General features: G+C 35.3%; 1 protein-coding gene across 1 annotated transcript in view; it reads left to right on the plus strand.

Moving 5' to 3' along the window:
- LOC143674793 (uncharacterized) overlaps positions 1-21,737 on the plus strand; it is a 447,599-nt gene that overhangs the window by 246,897 nt on the left and 178,965 nt on the right. The gene's annotated exons all lie outside the window — the stretch shown is intronic.

Consider the following 21,737-nt stretch of genomic DNA (forward strand, 5'->3'; position numbering starts at 1 on the left):
TTGACTAGTACAGAGAGAAAGTGTTTAATCTTCAAAATAAAGTATAATATAAGGAATAGGTTTCCCACATATTCATTTTATCAGGTTAAGGAAGCTTTCTTCTGATTTGCTGAAAGTTTCGTCAGGATTGTATGCTAGATTTCATCAAAAGTTTTCTCTGCATTTACTGAGGTGATTACATGTATTTTCTTTCAACCAGCTTTTGGTTTAATTGACTTTTCCTATAGTTTTCCTTTTCACTGATTTCTACTATTTATTTTCTTCTGTGTACTTAGTGTTTTAGTTTGCTAAATGCTGCCAAAGTGCAATATACCAGAAATGGAATGGCTTCTATAAGGGGAATTTATTAAGTTACAAATTTACAGTTCTAAGACCAGAAAAATGTCCAATTCAAGGCATCCAGAGAAAAATACTTGATTCAAGAAAGGCTGTTGTCTGATGCATAGGAAGGCGCATGGCAAAGTGTCTGCCTGTCCTTGTTCCTCGTTCCTTTGCTTCCAGCTTCTGATTCCAGTGGTTTCCTCTCTAAACATTTGTGGGCCTTCACTCAGCTCCTCTGGGACACAGCTCTGGATTCTGGATTGCTTAGTATTTCATGAGAAGGCACATGTGACATCTGCTGGGCTCTGCTGGGCTCTGTCTAGGTGTCTGCTCTCTATTGGCATTCTAAGCATATATCAGACTACCAGTCGGCAATGAGCTTTCTCTAAAATATTTCCTTTTTAAAAGGATTCCAGTAAACTAACCAAGACCTGCCTTGAATGGGTGGAGGCACATCTCCATCTTAATCAAGAGGTCACATCCACAATTGGGTGTGTCATATCTCTATGGAAACAATCCAATCAATGTTTCCACCCCAAAATATTGAATCAGGGTTAAAAGAAACATAGCTGCCCCACAAGATTGGATTAGGAAGAAGGACATGGCTTTTCTGGGGTATATAACAGCTTCAAATTGGCACACTTAGGTTTCATTTTCTTTTTCCCTTCTAGTGTCTCACAAAGGAAAATGAAGCCATTGATTTAAATTGCTATTTTCATTTGCATTTATTGGTATAAACTTTTTTCTAAGTACCATTTAGTAACATGCTGCAAATTTTGATATATGTTTCCATTTTCATTCAGTTCAAAATATTTTCTAATTTCCTGCTTGATTTCTTCTTTGACCCACAGGTTATTTAGAAGTATCAATTTTATTTTTCAAGTATTTGGAGATTATCCAGAAATTTTTCTGTTATTGCTTTCTAGTTTTATTCCATTGTGGTCAGATAACATTGTATGAATTGAATCCCTTTAAATTTATTGAAACTTGTTTTATGAACAGAATATGGTCAGTCTTTAGAAATGCTCTTTATGCATTTGAACAGAATGCCTATTTTCCTGTTGTTGGATGGTATGCGCTATAAATGTTAATCAGGTCAAGTTGGTTAAAAATGATGTTTGCATCTTTTCTATCCTTATTGATTTTTTGTGTGTGCTTGTTTCATCAATTTTTGAGAGAAGGTTGATGAAATCTCTAACTATATTCTTCATATATTTTGAAACTCTGTTATGAAATGCATAAATATTTAGGAATCACTATGTCCACTTGATGAATTGACCTTTTTTTTTCTGACATGGGCAGGCTCCAGGAATCGAACTCGGGCCTCTGGAATGGCAGGCGAGAATTCTGTCACTGAGCTGCCTTTACACCTCCCAATGAATTGACTTTTTAAAAGATTTTTTAATCTAATTTTATTGAGATATGTTTACATACCATACAGTCCATACAAAATATATAATGTGGAGAAAGAGGCACACTTATTCACTGTTGGTGGGAATGTCAAATGGTGCAACCACTGTGGAAAGCAGTTTGGCGGTTCCTCAAAAAGCTGAATATAGAATTGTCATATGACCCAGCAATACCATTGCTAGGTATCTACTCAGAGGACTTAAGGGCAAAGACACAAACAGACACTTGCACACCAATGTTTATAGCAGCATTATTTACAATTGCAAAGAGATGGAAACAGCCAAAATGTCCATCAACAGACAAGTGGCTAAACAAACTGTGGTATATGCATACGATGGAATATTATGCAGCTTTAAGACAGAATAAACTTATGAAGTATGTAATAACATGGATTGACCTTGAGAACATTATGTTGAGTGAGACTAGCCAAAAACTAAAGGACAGATACTGTATGGTCTCACTGATATGAACTGACATTAGTGAATAAACTTGGAATATGTCGTTGGTAACAGAGACCATCAGGAGATAGAAATAGGGTAAGATATTGAGTAATTGGAGCTGAGGGGATACAGACTGTGCAACAGGACTGGATACAAAAACTCAGAAATGGACAGCACAATACTACGTAACTGTAATGTAATTATGTTAAAACACTGAATGAAGCTGCATGTGAGAATGATAGAGGGAGGAGGGCTGGGGACATAAATGAAATCGGAAAGAAAGATAGATGTTAAAGATCGAGATGGTATAATCTAGGAATGCCTAGAGTGTATAATAATAGGGAAATGTACAATGTACAAATTTTAAAAATATTTTTGCATGAGGAAGAACAAAGGAATGTCATTATGGCAGGGTGCTGAAAATAGATGGTAATTAATATTTTAAAATGTCACCTTATGTGTGAGACTAAAGCAAAAAATGTTTATTTGTTACAAAATTTATATTTTGACTAGAGCATTTCCTAATATAACTTTTGTAGATAGTTTGATTGAACGTCATAAGTACTTGGAATCTCGGGTAGGACATGAAATTTTGTTGGTTTGTCCAGAGTGATGCCCCAATGAATCCCAGAGTGATTTGATCAGTGAGTGGAAAAGTATTTGCAAGCCCCCTTTGGGGAATGGTGAGAACAGGGAGAAATTCAAATTCCCCAAATTGAGTTCTTGATATTCTAACAAGCAGTGTGGACAACCAAAGCTATAGGCTGAGCCCCCAGTCTTGGGGTTTGTTCATATGAAACTTAACCCCACAAAGGAAAGGTCAAGTCTACTTAAAATTTAGGCCTAAGAGTCACCTCCAAGAGAAACTCTTTTGTTGCTCAGATGTGGCCTCCCTCTCCAGCCAACATGACGAGCAGTCTCACCCCCCTCCCCCTGTCTGCGTGGGACATGACTCCCAGGGGTGTGGACCTTCCTGGCAACGTGGGACAGAGATCCTGGAATGAGCTGAGACTCAGCATCAAGGGACTGAGAAAAACCCTAGAATGTGCTGAGAATTAACATCAAGGGATTGAGAGAAACTTCTCAACCAAAGGGGAAAGAGTGAAATGAGACTAAACATCAATGGCTGAGAGATTCCAAACAGAGTTGAGAGGTTATCCTGGAGGTTATTCTTACGCATTAAGTAGATATCACCTTGTTGTTCAAGATGTAGTGGAGAGGCTGGAGGGAATTGCCTGAAAATGTAGAGCTGTGTTCCAGTAGCTATGTTTCTTGATGATGATTGAACAATGATATAGCTTTCACAATGAGATTCTGTGAATGTGAAAACCTGTGTCTGATGCTCCTTTTATCTACCATATCAACAGATGAGTAGAACATATGGAATAAAAATAAATAATAGGGGGAACAAATGTTAAAATAAATTTAGTTTGAAATTCTAGTGGTAAATGAAAGCGAGGGGTAGGGGTATGGTATGTGTAATCTTTTTTTCTCTGTTATTTTATTTCTTTTTCTGTTGTCTTTTTATTTCTTTTTCTAAATCGATGCAAATGTTCTAAGAAATGATGAATATGCAACTATGTGATGACAATAAGAATTACTGATTGTATATGTAGAATGGAATAATATCTTAATGTTTTGTTTGTTGTTAATTTAAAAAATATATATATATATAATCAATGGTTCATAGTATCATCACATAGTTGTGCGTTCATCACCATGATCATTTTTTAGAACATTTGCCTTATTCCAGAAAAGAAAATAAAAAGAAAAAAGAAAACTCTAAACATCCTGTGCCCCTTACCCCTCCTTTTATTAACCACTATTATTGGGTAGCAGTCTACCCAATTTTAAGACTTACAACAGAGGTTGGTCAAGATAGTATTGACAGATGCACATATATAGTGGAATAGAAGAAAACATCCAGGTTTTCTTTTTCTTCTTTGATTCGTACAAACATGGGCAACTTACTTTTTTTTTTGTAATATAGTTACACAATCATTATCAAAGATCAGGGCTACTGGATTACAGTTCAACAAGTTCAGGTATTTCCTTCTAGCTAATCTAAAACACTAGAAAGCTAGACACTAAAAACAAATAAATGCGTAAGTCTTAAGTCACTGTCATTTGTTAAGTCCTAATGTCTTGATTATACCTTCTCACTTTCATTTGGTCTTTCTCTCAATCTTAGAGATATCTGGGCAATGACCATTTCAACTTCTTCATGCCAGGAAGGGGTATTGACTTTATGGGGTAGAGGATTGAAACTGGCTGATATTCTTGGAGAGACTGTTACCTCTGGGTTTCAAGACTTATCTGGCCTAGGATCATTCTAGAGGCCTTAAGTTTCTGAAAAAATAAACTTACTAAGAAAAACTTTTATAGACACTTAGACAGAGCCCAGGGAACTTCCTAGGATTTTCAGGATACTGTTGGTTGGGATATGGCATACTGTGTTAGTTTGAAATATCTGGCTAAAGCCTGAATAACAGCAACCTCCAGAATGACCTCTCAACTCTACTTGAACTCTCTGAGCCACTGAAACTTTATTTTGTTCCATTTCTTTTCCCCCTTATCATCAAGAAGGCATTCTAAATCCCATGATTCCAGGGCCAGGCCTGTTCCTGGAAGTCATTTCCCATGTGGCCAAGGAGACTTACACCTCTGGGAGTCATGTCCCATGTAGGGGGGGTTGGTAATGAGTTTATTTGCAGAGTTGAGTTTGAGAGAGAGAGAGAGAGAGAGTAAGTCCATATGTGAGCAACAAAAGAAGCTCTCTGGGGGTGACTCTTAGGCATAATTACATGCAAGCCTACTTAGCCATTGCAAAATGTTTCATAAAGGAAAGCCTAAAGATTGAGGGTTTGACTTATTAAATTGGGAGTCCCTAATGTTCGAAAGAATTAATAGGAATTCCTCAGGTGAGGAAGTTTAATAGTTCATATTTTCACCCCCTGTCCCTCAGGGTAGCTTTGCAAATACATTTTTGTTTTCTCCCCCAAATACTCTGGAATGTATCTGGGTCATACATTAACCTGCACAGAATAATAAGATCTCATTCCCTATTCTAGATTCCATGTAATTATGTTGCTTAAATAAACTGACAAGGCAGGTTAAATTAGTGTATTATGGAAAATTTAAATTTTGCACCCAATATACATTTCTTCCTTTGTACTTACAGAAATTGAAATTTTAAATTGCAGTCAATATCATCCTTACCTTTTTGTCTGATTTACCCTAGTCTTACCCAGGTCCATTTCATCCATATCTCTAAATGGAGTCTGATTGCTTTTTAAAGTTCTTTAACAGTTGCTGTATGGAGTAATGCTAACTTTCAGAGCTGCAAAATTCTAACTCTGAGTCTCAGGTATCACAGAGATATGCAAACGTTCCCGGGAACTACCAGGTTATACACAAAGAGCACAGCATCTCAGACTTTTGAAATAACAATTAAAGCTCAGGAAAAGATGTGACTACTGTTAAAGCCTACAATCCAGGGAACTTTTACAATCAGTCTTGTTTGAACTGGACTCCATAATCATTGATTACTCATTCTCTGCCCACTTTCTATCCTCTTAAAACCTATGCAACAGAGTTCAGTTCTCAAAGTCTGCTTATTATAGTCAGTTTATATTAGTGAAATCATACATTATGCCCTTTTGTTTTTGCCTTATTTCATTCAACATAATGTTCTCAAGGTTCATTCACCTAGTTGCATGCTGCATGACTTCATTCCTTCCTGCAGCTGCTCAATATTCCGTCATGTATGTATGTACCACCTTTCACCCTTCTGTTTGTCAGTGTACCCTTATGCCACCTCCATCCTTTGCAAATTGTGAATGATGCTGCCACAAACACTAGTGTAAAATGCTTATTCATGTCCCTGCTTTCAGTTTTTGTATGTCCTTGTTTAATCATGGGTTATAGAATCATGTGGCAGCCCTATACTTAGCCTCCTGTGAAGCCACCACACTGTCCTCCAGAGGGGCTACAGCATTTTACTTCCCTATCAACAGAGAATAGGTCTATCTCTCCTATTCACATCTTTTCCAGCACTCATTTCCTTTGTTTATTTTTCAGTTTTATTCATACATACAACCAATCCTATGTGTACTATCAGTGCATAATTATGTAATTTATGCATTCCCTACCACAATCTATATGAGAACATTTGTTCTGCAAAGAGAGAAGAGAAAAAAAAGCAAGAAAAAGAGACACAACTACAATAACAAGAATCCCATACCCCACTGTTATATCCCCCTCTTATTGACTTTTAGCTTTGTTATATTGCATTTGTTACAGTTGATGACAGAACACTACAATGTTACTAGTAACTACAGACCCTAGTTTGCATTAATTGTATTTCTTCCATATACCACCCCATTTTAACACCTTACAATGGTGACATTCAACTGTTCTATTTCAAGTAAAATTTTTCTTATGTTTATACATTTTATCACCATTATTGTCCACTGTAGGTTTTGCTATGTTATGCAGTCCAAGTTTTTATCCTGTATCTTTCCTTTTGGTGTCATACATGCCCCTAGCCTTTGTCTTTTAATCATACTCACATTCACCCTTGTTCATTATACTTACAATACCATGCAACATTCACACCATATTGTGCTATTCATTCCTGGATATTTACAATCAAACCCGTTGAACATTCTGCATTCCTTAAGCATCAAGTTCTCAAGTAGTACCCTGTTTCTATCTCTTGATAACCTGTGTTATCAACTGTAACTCTCAGAATTTTCTCATTATAATTAGATCATATTAGTGAGACCATGCAGTTTTTGTCCTTTCATTTCTGACTTATTTCACTCAACATAATGTCCTCAAATTTCGTCCATGTTGTTGCATGCTTCATGATTTTATTCTGTCTTACAGTTGCATAATATTCCATCATATGTATACACCACAGTTTCATTATCCACTTATCCATTGATGGGTGCTTGGGTTGTTTCCATTTCTTGGCAAGCTTGAATAATGCCATTGGTGAGCAATATAAACGTTGGTGAGCAAATGTCCATTTATGTCCCTACTTTCAGTTCCTCTGAATATATACCTACTAAAAAGACTAGTATGGCAATTCTATATTTAGCTTCCCAAGGCAATGTCAAATTGCTTTCCAGCAGAGTTGTGCCATTCTACATTCCCAACAACAATTAGTGAATGTGCCAATTTCTCCACATCCTTTTCAACAGTTGTGGTTTTCTGTTCTTTTGATAATAGACATTCTAGTGGGTGTGAGATGGTATCTCATTGTGTTTTTGATTTGCATTTCTCTAATTACTCTTGAAGTTGAGTATCTCTTCATATGTTTTTGAGCCATTTGTATTTCTTCTTTGGAAAAATGTCTATCCATTTCATCTTTTTTTTTTTTTTTACCATTTTTTAATTGGGCAATTTGCCTTTTTGTTGGCAAGTGGTAGGATCTCTTTATAATCCTGATATTAAACCCTTATCTGATATGTATTGTGTCAGTTTGAAAAGGTTTATGTACCTTAGAAAAGCCATGCTTTATTCCTAATCCTATCTTGAGAGAGCAACAGTTTCTTCTATTCCCTATTCAGCACTATAGGTTGGAAACTTGATTAAGTTATCTCCAAGGAGATGCAATTCAATGAACTGTGGGTATTAAACTTGATTAGATAGAGACATCTCCACCCGTTCTATCTGGGTCTTGATTACTTCACTGGAATCCTATAAAATGGAGATTCACAGAGAGCAGAGAAGAATGACAGAGCCACCAGAAAGCCACAACAGAGAATGCCGCAGAACGACATAGTCACGAGAAGCGGAGCCCACCAGCCAGCAATCTTTGGAGATGAAGAAGGAAAATGCCTCCAGGGAGCTTAATGAAACAGGAAGCCAGGAGAGAAAGCTAATAGATGACAGTGTGTTCACCATGCGACTTTTCAGATGAGAGAGCAACCCTGACTGTTATTCACCATGTCCCCTTCCACTTGAGAGGGAAACCTTGAACTTTACCGGCCTTCTTGTTCAAGGTATCTTTCCCTGGATGCCTTAGATTGGACATTTCTACAAACTTGTTTTAATTGGGATATTTTCTTAGCCTTAGAACTGGAAACTAGAAACTTATTAAATTCCCCTTATTAAAAACCATCCCATTTCTGGCATATTGCATTTCAGCAGCTAGCAAACTAGATCATGTAGTTTCCAAATATTGTCTCCCATTGCGGAGGCTGCATTTTATTTTCCTGAAAAAGTCTTTTGATATGGAAACATTTTCAGTTTTGAAGTGATCCCATTTATCTACTTTTTCTTTCATTGCTTGCTCTTTGGGTGTAAGATATAGAAAATCACCTCCGATCACAATATCTTTAAGATGTTCCTTAAATTTACTTCTAAATGAAGATCTTAGCTCTTATGTTTAGGTCTCTGATATATTTTGTATTAATTTTTGTATAAGGTGTGAGGTAGGGGTCCTCTTTCATTTTTTTGGATATGGGTATTCAGTTCTCCTAGCACCATTTGTTGAAGAGGCTGTGTTCCAGTTTGCTAGATGCTGGAATGCAATATACCAGAAATAGAACAGCTTTTAAAAAGAGGAATTTAATAAGTTGCTAGTTTACAGTTCCAAGGCCAAGAAAATGTCCCAATTAAAACAAATCTATAGAACTGTCTAATCTAAGGCGTCCAGAGAAAGATACCTTGGTTCAAGAAGGCTGACGAAGTTCAGGGTTTCTCTCTCAAGTGAGAAGATGGGTGGTGAACACAGTCAGGGTTTCTCTCTCATCTGGAAAGGCACATGGTGAACACGGTCAGGGTTCTTCTCTCAGCTGGAAGGGCTACATGGCGAGCATGGCATCATCTGCTAGCTTTCTCTCCTGGCTTTTGGTTTCACGAAGGTCCCTGGGAGGTGTTTTCCTTCTTCATCTCCAAAGGTCACTGGCTGGTGGACTCAGTTTCTTGCGGCTATGTCGTTCTGCTCTGCTCTCTCTGAATCTCTCTCATTCTCCAAAATGTTTCCTCTATTATAGGGCTTCAGAAACTAATCAAGATGCACCCAAATGGGTGGAGACATGTCGTCACCTAATCCAGTTTAACAACCACTCTTGATTAAATCACACCTCCAGGGAGATGATCTGATTACAGGTTCAAGCATACAGTATTGAATAGGGATTATTCTGCCTTTATGAAATGTGATTTAGATTAAAAAATGGCTTTTCTAGGGGACATACATCCTTTCAAACCAGCACAGGCTGCTCTGTCCCAGTTGAGCTGACTACCTTATAAAAGATCAATTGACCATAAATGAAGGTTTCCACCTCTACACACTCAATTCAATTTCATTGGTCAGTACTTCTAACTTTGTGTCAGTACCATGCTGTTTTGATTATTATAGCTTTGTAATATGCTTTAAAATCAAGTATTGTGAGACCTTTCATTTTATTTTTCTTTCTAAAGATATTTTTGCTTATTTGGGGCATTCTGCTCTTTCAAATAAATTTGATAACTGGATTTTCTATTTATGCAAGGTTAGTTGCTGGCATTTTAATTGGTTGCTTTAAATCTATAAATCAATTGGGTAGAATTGACATCTTAACAACTTAGTTTTACAATCCATGAATATGGTTCTTCCATTTATTTAGGTATTCCTTGATTTCTTTTAGGATTGTTTTATAGTTTTCTATGTATAGTTTTTTTTTTATGTCCTTGGTTAAATTTATTCCTAAATATTTTATTTTTTTGGTTGCTAATGCAAATGGAATTTTTAAATTGATTTCCTCCTTAGGTTGCTCATTGCTTGTGTATAAAAACATTATTTATTTTTGCATGTTGATCTTGTATCCTGCCCCTTTGCTGTACTTCTTTATGAGCTGTAGTAGTTTTTCCAAGATTTTCTACATGTAGAATTATGAAATCTACAGTAATGGTTTTACTTTTTCCTTTACAATTTGGATGCCTTTTATTTATTTTTCTTGCCTAATTGCTCTAACTAGAGCTTCCAGCACAATGTTGAGTAACAATGAGCATCCTGATTTTAGAGGGAAAGCTTTTGGTCTTTCCCATTGTGTATGATGTTACTGTGGGCTTTTCATATATTATCTTTATCATGTTGAGGAAGTTTCCTTCTATTCCTATGCATTGAAGTGCTTTCATTAAGAAAGGGTGCTAGGTTTCGTTAAATGCATTTTCTGCATCGACAAGATGATCACGTGGTTTTACAACTTTAATTTATTGATGTGATATATTACACCCATTGACTTTCTTGTATTGAATCTCACTTGTATAACTGAAATAAAGTCCACTTGTTCATGTTGTATAATTCTATTAATGTGCTGCTGGATTTGATTTGCAAGTCTTTTGTTGAGGATTTTTGCCTCTACATTCATTAAAGAGACTGGCCTGTAATTTTCTTTTCTTGGAGTATTTTTGCCTGGCTTTGGTATTAGGGTGATGGTGGTTTCATAGGATGAGTTTGGTAGCTTTCCATCTTTTTCACGTTTTTTGGAAGAGTTTGAGCAAAATTATTACTAATTTTTTCTAGAATGCTTGGTAGAATTCAAATATGAAACCATCTTGTCTTGGACGTTTCTTTTGGGGAATGTTTTTGATGACTGATTCAGTATCTGTGCTTGGTTTGTTGAGGTCTTCTATATCTTCTCAAATCAATGTTGGTTGTTCATGCTTTTCTAAAAAGTTTCTAAAAACTTTGTATAAAGTTGCCTAGTTTGTTAGCATATAGTTGTTCATAGTATCCTTTCCTTATCTCTTTTATTTCTGTGGGGTTAGTAGTTATATCCCTACACCCATTCCTGATTTTATTTGTTTGCCTCCTCTCTTTCTTTATTTTGTCAGCCTAGTTAAGGGTTCTTTGATTTAACTGATTTTCTCAAAGAATCAGCTTCTTATTTTATTGATTCTCTCTATTGTTGTCATGTTCTCAATTTTGGTTATTTTTGCTCTAATTTTAGTTACTTCTTTCCTCCTGTTTGCTTTGGGGTTAGTTTGTTTTTCTTTCTCTGGTGTTCCTCCAGGTGAGTAGTTAATTCCTAAATTTTTGTTCTTTCTTCTTTTTTAATATAGATTTTTAGGGCAATAAATTTCCCTCTCAGCACCGCCTCAGCTGCATCCCATATATTTTGAAATGTTGTGTGTTCATCTTCATTTACCTCAAGATATTTACTGATTTCTCTTGTAATTTTATCCTTGATCCACTGGTTGTTTAAGAGTGTATTGTTTAGCCTCTGTATATTTGTGATTTTTCTGCCCTCTGCCTGTTATTGATTTCTAACTTCATTTCATCATGATCTGAGGAAGTACTGTGCAAAATTTTGATCTTTTTCAATTATTGAGACCTGCTTTGTTATCCAAAATGTGGTCTTTCCTGGAGAGTGATCCATTAGAACTTGAGAAAAATGTATGTCCTGCTGTGGTAAGGTGCCAAGTTCTGTAAATGTCTGTTAAATCTAGTTCATTTACCATATTATTCAAAATCTCTGTTTACTTATTGAATCTATCTAGATGTTCTATCCATTAATGAGAGTGATGTATTGAAATCTCCAGCTATTATTTTAGAGGTGTCTACTCCCTTGACTGTAGTCAGTGTTTGCCTCACATTTTGGGGAGCATTCTGGATTGATGCACAAATATTTATGATTGTTACATCTTCCTGATAAATTTCCCTTTTTATTAACACATAGTGTCCTTCTTTGTCTCTTGTAATTATTTTACATTTGAATTATAATATGTATATTGGTATAACTACCCTTGCTCTTTTCTGTTTGTTATTCACCTGAAATATCTATTTCCAAACTTTCACTTTCAACCTCTTTTTGTTCTTGGGTCTTAAGTGAGTCTATTGTAGATAGCATATAGATTGATGCTTAAATCTTTTCTGTCAATCTTTAACTTTTGATTGGAGAGTTTAATCTATTAACATTTATGTTATTATGGTAAAGTCAGTACTTTTTTCAATGATTGTTTCTTTGAGATTTTATCTGTCATACCTTATTTTGTCTCTCTCTCTTTTTTATTAGTTACTCTTCCTGCTATTCTTCATTTCTACAGTCTTCTCCAAACCTCTCTCTCTCTTGTCTTTTCCTATTTGGATATAGTGTTTCATTTAGCAGCTGCCATAGAGCAGGTCTCTTTTTCACAAACTCTCTCAGTGTCTGAATCTGTTATATTTTAAACTCACCTTCATTTTTGAAGGACAGTTTTTCTGGATATAGAATTATTGGTTGACAGTTTTTTTCTTTCATTATCTTAAATATATCATACCACTGTCTTCTCACTTCCATGGTTTCTGCTAAGAGATCTACATATAGTGATATTGAGTTTCCCTTGTATGTGATTGATCACTTTTCTCTTCTTCCTTTCAGAATTCTTTCTATCTTTGACATTTGACAGTCTATTTAGTAAGTGTCTTGGAGTAGGTCCATTTGGATTGACTCTGTTTGCCTTATGCTGTGCTTCTTGAACCTGTAATTTTATGTCTTTTATAAGATTCTGAAAATTTTCTGTGACTGTTTCCTCCATTATTCTTTGTGGCCTTTTTCCTGTCTCTTGTCATTTTCCCTTCTCTTCTCATTCTGGGATGCCCATAACACATATATTTGCTTCATGTTGTTATTCAGTTCTGTAGGAACTTGCTCAAATTTTTGCTTTCTTTTCCCTGCTTTTTTGTGTGTATAATTTCATATATCTTGTCTTCTAGTTTACTAATTCTTTCATCTGGTCTCTTCAAATCTGCTGCTGCATGTCTTCATTGTGTTTTTCATCTCTTCTATTGTGCTCTTCATTCCCATAAGTTCTGTGAGTTGCTTTTACAAGGTTTTGAGTTCTTCCATATGGACCTCTCCTGTCTTCTTTATATCCTTCATCTTTTTTTGCCATACTTTCCTTCAACTCATTGATTTGATTCAGAAGATCTGTTTGAACATCTTTAATCACTTGCTTAAAATCCTGTATCTCAGCTGAGGTGTTTGTTTGTTCCTTTGTTTGGGTCCTATCCTTGTGTTTCCTGGTATGTCATGAGTTTTAGCTGTTTTTAAGGCACCTAATTTTTTTTGTTTAGTTTATTCTGACAATAATAAAGTCATTTTATCCATTTTGCCTAGGGCTTTCTTGTTGGTTGTCTTTATTTTCTCTCTGTTCATCTCTCTTGCTGGCCAGTTGTCAGATTGGCTCTGCCCCTATAACCTCCCGTAAGAACCAGATCCCCATAGCAGCTTTCCTCACGGATAGGGGTGGGGTGTGGGCACTGGGCATAACAGCAAGGTCTCTGCTTGTGGGTAAAACAATTTTGCTGTCTCCTAGTCAAGCTTTGTTTTTTTTTGACCCCTTTGTTTCAAGGCACTGCTTTAACTGTTAGGTTATTCATATTTTTCAGCCAAAAACAGGGGTAGATTCCCATGCGGGGGGTTTAGACCAGCTGCTATGGCTCTGGGGTGTGTTTTGGAGAGTCTCTGCACAGTCCTTCAATTCCTTGCACTTTCTGATCTGCCCATCAGATGGCATTGTTTGTAACTTAATTATCTTCAGAAGAGATTTGATTTTGGAGCCTATGCTACTTCTGACTGGGTAGGGCTGGAACTGCATGGTTCCTGTGCCCTCACTTCTCTGGCCAATATCTGGCTCACTGTGGGGCTGTGCTTTCCACTTTATTTGTGGCAGAGGACTTCCCCATCTGTCTGAGTTTTCAGCTGTCTCCCAGGCAAGCGCCAATCCATCTGCTGTTGTTTCTCTCAGGAAAGGGGGTGGGGTTTTTGGACCCAGGGCTGGAAACACAGTCTCTGTCCACATTTTTCAAGACTCTTTGTCTTTCACTGGTTTGGGCCTTAAAATGTCCTCCTCTTGTCCCCTGGGTATCTGAATGGTAGGGGTCTATCTCACTATGGGAGATATATTCTGTGTACCCAGTGGGAGGAATGCTGGCTCCTGTTTCCTGTGCCTTTCCTCCACTACTTGCAACTGAGTGAGGAGGAGGGTAGAGGACTGGTTGGTATGGGATAGAAGTTTCTTATCTGACATTTTTCTCTTACTTCAATTCAGCTTTTGTGCAGTCCTTCTCCAGTCTATATCTTACTCCAGAATTCTGAGCAATTCAGAATTGTCCTTTGTTATGTTGAGTCTCTGGGGAGAGATTTTTAGTAGCCATTTACATTGTCATATTGATTGATGATGTCATCCCCTGAATTGACTTTTATCATTGTAAAATAATCATGTTATATAAATAAGTCTTTTTATTTTTTTATAAATAAGACATTATGTTTGCTTGTATGGTTACTATTTTTTTGTGGTCTCCATTTATTTGTGTAGAGCCAGGGTTTAAAATCTAATATTTATTTTCCTGCTAGAAGACATTTCTTTAATATTTCTTGTGATACAGTTCTGTCAGATGAAAGCTTTCAGTTTCTATCTGAATGAGCCTTTATTTTACCTTTACTTGTGAAAGCTATTTTCATTGGTTTAAAAATCACGGGTTGCCCCCCCCCCCCTTATTCACCCTTTAGCGCTTTAAAGATGTTACTCCATTGTCTTCCACTTTGCTTTGTTTCTGATGAGAAATCTTATCTGTCATCTTTATCTTTGTTCTTCTTATGGAAAGTGTCTTTCACTCTGGCTTCTTTTAAGATATTCCTTTTATTACTGGATGAAGTCATTTGATCAAGTTATGCCTTTAGTAGTTCTCTTTACGTTTCTTGCACTTTATGTTTGTAGAGATTCTTTCATCCATGTATTTATAGTTTTTATCACATTTGGAAAACTTCTGCTCATTATTTTTTCAAATAAAGTTTCAGGGACTTCAATTCTATAAATATCTAACTTCTTCAAGTTGTCCCACAGTGTACTGTTATTCTTTTCATTTTTTGAGTCTTTTTAATCTTTGTTTCATTTGAATAATTTTGTAACTATGCTTTTAAGTTCACTAATCTTTTCTTCTGCAATGTCTAATCTGCTGTTAAACCCATCCAGTGTCTTTTCATCTCAGACATTCTGGTTTTCCTCTTCAGAAGTTCAATTTGGTACTTTTTATATATTTCTCATTCTCTATCTAAGGAAAGATATTTAATCTTCCCTGAAGCTTTCTGAAGATATGGAATGTATTATAAGGACTGCTTTTATGTCCTGGTCTACTGATTTTATTACCTGTGTTATTTCTGGGTCAGTTACAAGTGATTGATTATTTTTCTTATTATTGGATTTCCCAATTCTTTGCATACCTGTTAATTTTTCAGTGTATTCCAGACCTTCTGAAATTTACCTTTCTTGTGTAGTTTTGTATTTCCAAAGTACTCTTGAACTTTGCTCTGACATACAGTTATTTTAAAACTTTTGGATCTTGCTTTTGAACTTTGGTGGACCACAGCAACATTTAGTGTAGAGTTACTTCTTCCACGTCACTGAGGCAATACCTTTGGTGGTACTAAATGCCCTGTGAATCGTAAAAATTTCCACCCTAGTTGTTAAGAACAGACATTATTTTCAGCACTGTGTGAGCTCCAGACACTGTTCCCAGTAATCCTTTTTGGTGTTTTCCCCTCCACCCCCAAGTCTTGGAGAGTTTTCTAACATATATGTACTGACTTGTACTGAATAGTTGAGGGTAGATCCTCTGTACATCATCTAATTGTTTATCTGTGCAGTGCTCTTCTCTCCAGTACTCTGATCTGCAAACTTAAGATGCTTGCCTTCTCTGAACGCCTATCCCTATCTCACATCAGGGACAATGCCAAATATTCCTATTTTTTTCAACCTAAGCTGTTGCATGAAAACTTTCTCCAGGCAGTAAATAAGATGGGCTAGTCATAAGGCTCACTTCATTTCTATCCTATTTTTTGGATATCATTGTCTTTATTGACTGATATCTAATATTTTAAGAGCCCTTGTTACATGTATCTTGTCGGGTTTTTTTTTGTTGTTCTTGTTTCAGGTGAGTGGGGGTTATAGAGTTGTCCTCAGTCCATCTTGGCTGAAGGCAGACATCTACCTTATTTTTAAAATGGGTACACATAATTTACTGTATTGTTTATATCAAAATTTATGTAACTAGACATTGAAGGGCCCTTGGGGTATATCTAGTGTTTAAAATTATAACCAATATTAAATAAAACTTTACCACTGGGGAAACCCCTGATACTGTGTCAAACATTAGGGACACCCAAATCAATAGACCAAGCCCTTGATCTTAAGGCTTGCTCTTTGAAGCTTATGTAGGTAGCAGAGAGACTTAGCTTACCTATAGATACGTGATTTAGTTTGCTAACTGCCAGAATACAATATACTGGAAATGGAATGGCTTTTAAAAAAGGGAATTTAATAAGTTGCTAGTTTACAGTGCTAAGGCTAAGAAAATGTCTCAATTAAAACAAGTTTATAGAAATGTCCAACCTAAGGCTTCCAGGGAAAGGTACCTTAGTTTAAGAAGGCTGATACCGTTCAGGGTTCCTCTCTCAGCTGGAGGGCATGTGGTGAAGTCTGCTAGCTTTCTTTTTTGGCTTTGTGTTTCATGAAGCTCCCTGGGAGGTGTTTTCCTTCTTCATCTCCATAAGTCATTGTCAAGTGGACCCTCCACTGTCTCGGTTCTAAGGTTTCCCTGCTGTGGCTTTCTCACGGCTTTGTCATTCTTCCCTGCTCTCTCCGAGTCTCCTCTCTTCTCCAAAATATTTCCTCTTCTGTAGGATTCTAGTAAACTAATCAAGACCCACCTGGAATAGTTCTACCTCCAAATTAGATGAAGAAAAATATTGAAAGTACCTTTTTTGGATTTATTCTTGAAAGAACAGAGGTTGCCCTTTTTCCCTCACAATCTTGCTGCCTAAATTTTAAAAACACTGCAAGGAGTTGTAGCTGGTGAGGATAATGTTGTTCTTTGCAAGTCAAAGTTGAGGTAGGATGTAACGAGTAGAATAAGTGCATAAATACTCACGCTTGATAGATAGTTTATAACAATTCACTCATTCATTTATAATTTGAGTGCCAGCTGGCTCTTTGCAGGAACTGACACACACTCTGTGCTGGTTTGAAAGGATGTATGGACCCTAGGAAAGCCAAGTTTTAATCAAAATCCCATTTCATAAAGGCAGAATAACCCCTATTCAATACTGTATGTTTGAAACTGTAATCAGATCATCTCCTGGAGATGTGATTTAATCAAGAGTGGTTGTTAAACTGGATTAGGTGAGGACATGTCTCCACCCATTCGGGTGGGTCTTGGTAAGTTCTGGAGTCCTATAAAAGAGGAAACATTTTGGAGAATGAAGGAGATTCGAAGAGAGCAGAGAATGCTGCAACACCACAAAACAGAGAGTCCATGAGCCAACGACCTTTGGTGATGAAGAAGGAAAACGCCTTCCCAGGAGCTTCATGAAACCGGAAGCCAAGAGAGAAAGCCAGCAGATGATGCTGTATTCGCCATGTGCCCTTCCAGTAGAGAGAGAAACTGTGACTGTATTCGCCATGTGCCTTTTCACTTGAGAGAGAAACCCTGAACTTCATCAGCCTTCTTGAACCAAGGTATCTTTCCCTGGATGGATGCCTTTGATTGGACATTTCTATAGACTTGTTTTAATTGGGACATTTTCTCAGCTTTAGAAGTGTAAACTAGCAACTCATTAAATGCCCCCTTTAAAAGCCATTCTGTTTCTGGTATATTGCATTCCAGCAGCTAGCAAACTAGAACACCCACTAACCAGTTTTTGAACAAATAAATGCAATATGGGCAAATATATGCAATTATTGACTACAGCCTTATTCTCTTTTACATTTTACATTAGAATTTCAGGTTTTTATCATTTTTCAAGTTTTAAATTTTTATTTTTTCTTTTAAATAAATGAAAGTTTTATTTTAAACAGAAGAAAAACATATTCAACTACCTAACAGTTTCTCCACTGAATTTTTTTGTTTATAACTGCAGTGAGTACCTGTAACATTAAACATTCTTTCCAAACTAGCATCTGATACTGAAATTTAACCTGGATAATAAATTCAACTTAACACATTTCAAAAACTAGGTTGTCTTTTACTTAAAATGATTTTCACCCATCCGAAGATCTTGCAGGAGATATTATACAAATGAACATCACTTTTAAGGTCTTGATTTTTTTCAAAAAGAGATTTAGTGTAGAAGAAATCTTTTTTCTAAAGTGACAATATTCATATTAGGTAAAATTTGTAATGCAAAAAATTCCCCAGATTATTCAGAGTTTTTATATTGACCTACATTACTTCAGTGACACAGATTTTTTTTTACTAGAATTATTTATAAAATAGTCCAAGTGATGGTATCTTCTATACAATCTTTTTGTCATTTTTTTGAAGAAATATCTGAATTAAGTGCCAAAGTAATTTCTCTGCCTAAAGAAATTATCTAAGTGTTTATTTCCCTAAGAAGAATACTTTTAAGAGTTAAAAAAGGTGAAATAGAGGTTAATAAAACTCTACTATATACACATTTTATGAAAAAGAAATATTTTATCATTGTGTTTTTCCTAACTAATAAATAAACTAGAATTTAATAATAAAATAATATAATTTTAGAATCAAACCTGTCAGTTCTTTATCCCAAACCAAATGCATCAGTTCTGGACTTCGACGTTCAAAACAGGATTCCTAGCACATTCGGAAATAGGGGGCGATATGGAATCCGTAGTATTTGATTGGGAGGGTTTCTTAAGGAAAAAAATAATGCCAAATAAAAATGCTAATGCAGGTTGAAAGCGAATATTTGATTACAATGAGAAAAAGCCACACAACGTTACCAATTTAAAAGCTGATAACAGTGTTTATAACAGAAAATTCAGAAATTCATACATATTTTAAGTAATTAACTACTTAACGAACTTCTATTATCCCATTTTCTTTCTATTTTACTGGCTCCTTTTTTTCTCATGGATTTGAGTTGTTATAGCACCACTAAAGAAATTTTTTCTTTCCCTGTGAATTTCTTTTGTTTTCTGTAATAAATAATTTAACGGTATATGTGGGGTCTATTTCTGAACACTCTATTCTGTTTCATTGATCTATTTGTCTCTTCTTACACCATTGCCGCTGCCTTGATTATTGGAGCTTTACAGAAAATTCTGAAGTCAAAGGTAAATCTTCCAACCTGGGTCTTCTTTTTCAAGATGTTTTAGCTATAATTGGTCTTTTGCACTTCAAACAATTTTAAATTATCTTGTCAATTTCTGGGAAAAACATGTTGGGATTTTGTTTTCCATTATAATGTATCTATAGATCAATTTTGGGAGAATTGGAATCTTAGTATTTTGTCTTCTGACCCAGGAACATGGTTTATGTCTCCATTTATTTAGGTATCTTCAAATTCTCTCAGCAGTGTTTTGTAGTTTTAATAATACGTTTTGTATATATTTCAAACAAATATCTCTAAATATTTTGAATGTTATTTAAAATTTAAAGTTTTATTTTCTATATATTCAGCGCTAGTGTAATAAAAATACAAGTGAGGTTTGTCTATCCCAGATCTTGCAACATTAGTCTCTATTGTTCACCATACCTCTGCCTACACTTTGGTCTGTTCCTTAAGGTTTTCTATGTACACAGCTGTCAGTTGTTAATAATAGCAGTCTTCTGTCTTTCATCTCTCTTGCCTTTTTCTTTCCCTTGCCTTTTGAACTGGCTAGGAACTCCAATACAATGTTTAATAGATGTAGTTAGGTCAGACAACCTTCCTTTTAATCTCATCTTGGAGGTAAAATATTTTAATATTTCCTGAAGTGTGATATTAGTTGCAGCTTTTTCTAGATCATTTTTGCCATCAGATTGAGGAATTTTCTTCTCTTCTTAGCTTACTTTTTCCAGAAATGAGTTTTTTTGTCAATTATTTTTTTCTCTAACTATTGAAATTACATGCCGTTATTTTGTTTTTTTGTATGCTCTGTGGTGGCGCCACATTTCATTCTTTTTTATCCATGTAAGTATCTCATTACTGCAGCACCATTTGTTGAATTTTGTTTGTTTGTTTGTTTTTGTTGGTTTCTTTGTTTTGCTTGTTTGAGAAGTGCTTAAGCCAGGAATCAAACTTGAGTCTCTCATATGGCAGGCGAGAATTCTACCACTGAACTACCCTCGCACCCCCATATATGTTTTTATTTTTTTAAGCTTAAACTCTTGAAGTGGTGAATTACATTGACAGATTTTCATGTATTAAACTAACTTTTAATTCCTGGGATATAATCCACCTGATCACGTTACATAATCTTTAAACATTGTTGGATTCAATTTACTAATAGCTTTAAAGGATTTTTGAATATATTTTCCTCAAAGATTTGGTCTGTAATTTCATTTTTTTAAAAATGTTATTGTCTGGTTTAATGAGTATTATTAGCTTCAGGAAATAAGTTGTTTTCTGAAAGAGTTTGTATAGGATTGGTAGTGGTTTTTGTTTAAATATTTACTAGAAATCACTGGTGATGCCATCTGGGTCTAAAGTTGTTTGTGTGTTTGGCCAAGTATTAAATAAGTTTATTTTCACAGGGCCCTTTAGACTTTTTATTTCATCTTGTGTCAATTTTGGCAATTTTTATTTTTCAAAAATTTTTCCCATTTATTCTAAGTTATTAAAATATTGACATAAAGTTGCTTATGACATTCCATTATTATACTTTTATTAACAGTGGTTTCTCTAGTGCTGTCCCCTTTTTCATTTCTGATGTTGGTAACATGTCTTGTTTCTTTTTTCCTTGAACAGTCGTGCTAGAGGTTTATTAGTTTTCATTAGTCTTTTTGAAGAGGTAACTTCAGGTTTTGTCGACTTATTTCATTGCTTTTCTGTTTTCTATTTCTTTGCTTTCTACTACAATTTTTATTACATTATTTTGTTTCTTCTGCTTACTTTAGGTTCTATTTGTCCCTTTTCTAGATTATAAACTTGGAAATAGAAGTCATTGGTTCTATACTTTTCTATTTTACTAATATAACATTTAAATATATACATTTTCTTTAAGGACTAAGATTAGCTGCATCCCATAAATTTTAATTTGTTATGTTTTTACTGTAACATAATTGGAAACATTTTCTAATTTCTTGATATTATTATTCATACTCACATCTATTTTGGCTGGTATTAGTATAGCTATACCAGGTTTTGTATGCTTAATACTTGCATGCTAAATCTTTTTAAACACACCTTAACTTTTAAGCAATTCAGATTTTATGTCTAAAGTGTAATTTTTGTACACAACTGCAGCTAAGTCTTGCTCTTTAAATCTAAGCTCTCAGTTTCTGTGTTTAAACAAAATGTTTAGTTTTTAAAATTTTAATGTAATTTGGACATGCTTGGATTTAAGACCACCTTTGTGGAATTTGATTTCTACTTAGTTCTCTCTGTTCAGTGTTCCTCTTTTCTTTCCTTTTTGATCTCTTTTTTTGGGAGAATTAAGTTTCAGTTTTGCTTCATTTTAGGGTATTTCGGTTATACCTCATTGTGCATTTTTAAATATTTCTTCAGATAATAAAATATGCATGTATAATTTAACTGTCTACACTAAAAATATTTATTACTTCTCATGAACAATTTAAGAAATTTCTAAAAGTTTATTTCCAATTGCTATTTCTCATGGTTTGTTATT

Source organism: Tamandua tetradactyla, chromosome 1, assembly GCF_023851605.1.
Source record: "Tamandua tetradactyla isolate mTamTet1 chromosome 1, mTamTet1.pri, whole genome shotgun sequence".
Lineage (NCBI taxonomy): Eukaryota > Metazoa > Chordata > Mammalia > Pilosa > Myrmecophagidae > Tamandua > Tamandua tetradactyla.